This window comes from Ursus maritimus, unplaced genomic scaffold, assembly GCF_017311325.1.
Source record: "Ursus maritimus isolate PB19 unplaced genomic scaffold, ASM1731132v1 scaffold_2, whole genome shotgun sequence".
Lineage (NCBI taxonomy): Eukaryota > Metazoa > Chordata > Mammalia > Carnivora > Ursidae > Ursus > Ursus maritimus.
Genome location: NW_024424452.1, coordinates 21,195,853 through 21,202,128, shown reverse-complemented (window position 1 = coordinate 21,202,128; position 6,276 = coordinate 21,195,853).

The following is a 6,276-nucleotide window of genomic DNA, read 5'->3' as shown; positions in this document are numbered from 1 at the left end:
CCCCCCCCCCCCCCCAGTTCAGGCTGTTCTCTCCACCTGCACCGCCATGCTGCAGGAGGGGGTGGCTGTTAGGGGCCTTTCCACGCTGGCACATCTCTCTAGCTAGGTGTTCGTGGGGGCAGCTGGCAACCTCTCAAAGCTAGGAGGCTTTTCCCGGTCAGGGTCCGCCTTGGGACCCTCTGGATCCAGAAGACGGCAAGAGGCCCCCTGTGGCCACGCCCCCTCCCCCCACACCCCCTCCCGGGGCCCTGACCTTGGAGGTCCCACAGCCGCCCCACTTCTCACCTGTGGCCCAGGCGTAGGGAGCAGCAGCGCCGCGAGCTGGAGTAGGAGCAGGAGTCCGAGGCGGAGCGGGGGCCACAGGCCGCACCCCCAGGTTGCGCTGGCCATGGCCGGTCCCTCGGCACCTCCAGGGGACAGCAAGGCCCCCGCCTGACCCGGAGGAGACTCCGCCCCAGGCTGGGCTACTTGGATATGCAGAGGCCAGGGAACAACCTCAGCCGGTGTCCTGCTCCTTCCCCCGACCCGCCCTTCCCATCACACCCACACCCACACCCCCCAGTCACCCTGCTGCAGGGAGCACGGGGAGATTAGCAGCCAAGGCCATTCCTGCAGGCATTCCCGCTCACCCAGTACTTTACCAAGCCCTCTGCATCCATCCCCATCAGCTCATTCAATGTTCGCAGCACTACCAATGGAAAAGCCAAGGCTGGGCACTGAAATTCGAGTTCAGACGTCTGCCCTCAAATCTTGTGCTCTTTGTTACTGTGCTAGGGGCCTCCTCCACTGAGAAATGGTGGAATATAGATGGACTGATTGACTCACTCATTCAATAAATATTTACCTATTATGCAGCCTGGGAGGCAGGAGAGATAAGGTACCCGTCTTTGCAGAATTTACAGATTTCCGTGCCTTAGATACCAGACGGTGCAGCATCCAGCACTCCTTGCTGTGGTGGTTCCAGTCCTTGCTGCAGGCAGACCTCCCCGACTTGGTTCAGGGAGGGCCTGCAGGGGTCCCATTAATTGTCACGTTTGGGCTCATTAATTTCTCTTTCTTCCTGGTGTAAAAATCACTGCTGATCCCAGGATCATGCAGCTTGGCTCTGCCACCCTCTCTGCCTCCACCTCTCTGTCATCCCTGGCCTTCCTGGTCATGCCCCCACAGTCACTGAAGTTTGCTAGCTGGTGCATAGCCTCCATCTCCACCCCAAATATGCCACCATCAGTGATGTTTTCAGTGTCACCTGCTCCTGCACTCTGCCCCTGACCCATGCTGCAATCAGCTCTCAATTATCTAGGCTTGCCCAAGAAATCCCAACTAAATCTTGCCTGGCTGGCACCCCCATCCCTCTCCTGCTCCAAGGATGGGCTGCTGAGAGCTCACAGGTGCCTGCTTTCTCCACAGAATCGCCCTTGACTGACTGAAGCATCCTGTGCTCTCCTGCCCGCGACTGGCTGACACGGGGGAACAGAAGACTGGCCCCTTTGCCTCAAGCTGGAACTAACTCTCAGGTACAATTTGTGCTGCGGAGGTCCTTGGCTCACTCCCCTTCTCTTCGAGAGTTCTTCCCATCACTTGAGCCAGAACCCCTGCCACAGGCTCTGTTTTTAAGAACCTACCTGATCTAAGCACCCTCTTATCATGTTTTCATCAAATGTAGCCTTAGAAAACCCATCTGCCCCATGGCGAGAAGCCTCTTTTAGAAACGCGTACATCATAAAGTCTTTGGGTTACTTGGTTACCCCTTCACGCTTAGCTGTTCCAATACTCCCAATTGGCAAGGAGGTCCTAACTTCCTAACAAAAGTGATCGCTTGTCATTCTAGAAACCAGCCCAAGCTACGGAGGCTGTGAATGAACCCTCCTTTATGCTTTATATTTTGTACACTGTACATGTGCTTTGGAATGCACATTGCGTTTGGTCATTACGCTTGGATTCATAGTCATGTCTCATGCAAATCCATTTGATTTGCATAGACAACCTACAAATGAACTCGAATAAGTCATTTTGTGTGTGTGATGATATGAATAATACACATTGTAGAGACTTTGTAAAATTCAGGAAAATGTAAATAGGAAGAAAAAAATTCATTCATGGTTTCCACGTCCTGGAAATAGAATACCTCTGTTAACATTCTTTCACAGTTCCTCCTGTGTTTTGCTTTGTTTTTTCCTATGCCTGTATGTTTTCGGGGGCTCCCACGTTTACATTTTAATGATGTTTTCCCCCTCCAGAGCTTCTTTTTCCCCTGGCAGCCCTTCTCTTCAGGCGAGGCTGCTCTAAATGCATTGCCTCCCAGAAGGGAGGAGGACGGAGAAAGAGAGAAAACAAAGCTGCTCTTAGCTTTTCTTTTTGAACACCTCAGGGCACGAACCTAGACCTGAGAGGATAAATACTGAGAGTGGAAAAGTGGAAAAGCCGCTCCCCAGGCTCAGAGAGGAAGGAAAACGAGGAGTGGGGAGTGGGAAGATGTAGAGGCCCCTCACCCAGGGACCAGCCCCCACGTCGCTTTGTGGGATCAAGAGCAAAGGGGATTTGTGTCTGGCTTCAGGGTGCAGCCTGGGGAAGCCGTGAGCCCTGGAGACACTGTAAGCTGTGTCTGGGCAGAGAGGGGTGTTGGGGAGCTTCCCACTGTCTAGTAGGATGTGGAGGTGGGGAATATTTTCCAGATGCCTGAGGAGGAGTGGGAGAGAGGGGAGGGGGGAGAGACAGAGAGACTCTTTAGAAAGAAAGAGGAACAGGGGTGCCTGGGCATCTGCCTTTTGCTCAGGTCGTGATCTCAGGGTCCTGGGATTGAGCCCCATGTCAGGCTCCCTGCCCAGCGGGAAGTCTGCTTCTCCCTCTCCCTCTGCCGCTCCCCCTGCTTGTGTTTGCTTTCTCTAATGAATAAATAAAAAATCTTAAAAAAAAAACAAACAAAGAGGAACAATGCAGCAGAGACTAGCAAGGACAAGAGACAAGACCCAATGGCCGAGACAAGACCCAATGGCATCTCAAGAGATGCCAGCTGGGATAGATGATGATGATGTTTTCAGTGCCCTCTTGCCTCCTAGCGTTATGAAAACTCCATGGAATTTAAACCCACCCTGGAGAAAAGCCAGGAGAAACCAGATGGGGCTGAATTTCTTCCACCTGGCACAAAAGGAGCTTAAAATAAAACGTGAAATTGAGTTATATAGAAATAAAATTACATTTCTTCTCCATACCTCAATTTGTGCTCTTAAGTGCTCTGCTCCTAGACAAATATACATAAACCAATAGTCTTCCTCCATTCCAGCAGAAGAATGCAGAAAACAGAAACAGGAATGGGAAAAATATTCTGAGCATGATAGCAATAAAAAGAAAATGCTTAGGAATGAATTTAACTAGAAAGGCACAAGACCTCTAGAGGAAAACTATAAAGTTTTATGAAGGATATAAAACAAAATGTGAACAAATGGAAAGATGTGACCCTGTGTAGGAAGATCTGACGTAATTAAAATGTCAATTTTCTCCAAATTACTTTTAAGTATAATGAAATGCTGTTAACCCAGGGTTTTTAAAACTTGGCTAATGTAAAGATCATATGCAAGAATAAATGTCTGCGAATAGTCAAGAAAAGTGTGAAAATGAAGAATAATGGGAAGGGTACTTGTGTTACCAGATAACAGAATACACCATAAAACTATAATATCAATGTCATTTCTGCATGGGAATTGACAAATAGATAAATATATTGGTTGGACCAAATAGAGAATCCGTAAATATATATCAGTATATGTGAGAATTTAATAAATGACAAAGATGCTACTTTAATTCAGTGGGAAATTTATTTTTTAAAATATTTTATTTATTTATTTGAGAGAGAGAGAGAGAGAGCATGAGCACAAGCAGGGGGAGCAGCAGGCAGAGGGAGAGGGAGAAGCAGTCTCCCACTGAGCAGGGAGCCGGGTGCTGGGCTCGATGGCAGGACCCTGAGATGATGACCTGAGCTGAAGGCAGACACTTAACTGACTGAGTCACCTAGGCGCCCCTCTTGCCACATTTTTATTACAACTTCAATAATCTGTTTGGCTTGATCTTTTCCATTGGACCGTAAGCTTCTCTGAGGGTAGCGGTCATGTCTTACTTATCTTTGTAGTTCCAAGCCATAGCATAGTGCTTGCCACAAGAGGTAGCGCTCGCAGGCTGCTGAGACAGTCCTGTGTATGAAGACAAGACATAGCCACCGTGAGGACAGGTGTGTGTACAGCACAGAAGAGGGACCTAACCAGCGCCCCTGACAAATAAATGAAAGAAATACAAAATAAGATCTTTTAAAAATAAATAAATAAGTAAATAAAAATTTAAAAAATTAAAAACTTTAGAAGGGCAAAAGATACCATAAACAAACATCAGATTAGAAAAATACTGGCAAGACAGAAGACAAACTAGGATTAACATCTATACTACAAACTGCTCCTATAAATTGGCAAGAAAAAGACAAACAACCAAAAAATACGCAAAAGCTATGAAATAAGAACTTATATAAGACCAACTCCAAACATGTGAAAATGTGCTCAAAATCACGAGCAGTCAGAGAAATGTAAAAACAAGATTTTTAAAAAGTAACAAGTATATCACTTTATGCCCATAAATTTGCAAAAATTAAAAGGAAGGCTAAGTAATGGCAGAAGGTTGATAATTGCTGAAGCTGAGTCGTGAGTATCCAGGGCCTCATGATACTATTCTATTTGCTTTCAAGATGTTTGAAAATGTCCATAATCAAAAGATGTAAAAAGTCTAAACAAAGAAAAAATAAGAAGGCTAAGCCTCTTGCTGCCAGATATCTGGGGACAAGCATTCTCTCATATGGGGCTGCTGGAGAAATGGAAATTGTTGCAGACTTTTGTGAATGCGATCTGGAAATTATTTATTTAGAACAAAAACCGCATAACCCCCTTGACGTGGAAAACCCACGCTTGGGGATCTTTCCCATAACAATAAAATATTTTATATTAAAAAACAAATTAAAATATATTTTAAAAGGTTTCTAGTGGTGGAGGTATAAGGGTGCTTACCACAGCATTGTTCTTTGTGCAAACAGTGAGAAACAAAGCAAGTACGCTTCAACTGAGAAACAGCTGACCTAGTTACAGAACATCTGCACCTCAGAGTATTACGCAGCCACTAAATAGAATAGAGTAGATTCGTTAATTCAGGAAGATTTTTATGTTATATTGAGAATAGCAAGATGCAGAAAAGAGCATGATAGGAACCTATTTTTGTAAAACCATGCATACATGTATATACGTAAATTATTTTATTTTATTTATTTGAGAGAAAGAGCGAGAGTGAGAGAGGGAGCACGAGCAGGGTGAGGGGCAGAAGGAGAAGGAGAAGCAGACTCCCCTCTGAGCAGGGAGCTGCATGCCCGGCTCGAACCCAGGAACCTGAGACCACCACCTGAGCTGAAGGCAGATGCTTAACCACGTGAACCACCCAGGTGCCCCTATGTGTAAATTATTTTATACAAACATGGATAAAAATATAGAATGCAATTTACTGGTTTGTAGACAGAGATTCTAAGATATGCTGACAGGGCTATGTTATACTAACAAAGAGGTAAAAGTGGCAAAAAAAAAATCAAAAGCTACTCCAAAAAAAATCATCTGTCTATTCTTTTTATGAAAAAGTCAATGCACTGGGGCGCCTGGGTGGCTCAGTCGGTTAAGTGTTTGCCTTTGGCTTGGGTCATGATCCCAGAGTCGTGGGATCAAGCCCCGCATTTGGCTCTCTGCTCAGCCAGAGGGGAGCCTGCTTCTCCCTCTCTCTGCCCCTCCACCTGCTCGTGCTCTCTCTCTCTTTCAAATAAATAAATAAAATCTTTTTTAAAAAGTCAATGCACATATGTGGGGTATGTGTGCATTCATGTGCATGTAAGTCTTTGCCCGAACAAAGCACCTGTTTATATACTATACAGAGCAGTGTTAATCTCCCTGTCTCATACTCGGTCGGTTCTGCCTGTAAGAATTCAGCTCACTAGGATACCTTCACAAACAAAATGGAAGTCCTCTCTTCAGCCTCTGAGTATAACAACAATCACTGTTAAAAATATATATGACTTCTGGGGCGCCTGGGTGGCACAGCGGTTAAGCCTCTGCCTTCGGCTCAGGGCGTGATCCCGGCGTTACGGGATCGAGCCCCACATCGGGCTCTTCCGCTATGAGCCTGCTTCTTCCTCTCCCCCTCCCCCTGCTTGTGTTCCCTCTCTCGCTGGCTGTCTCTCTCTGTCTAATAAATAAATAAAATCTT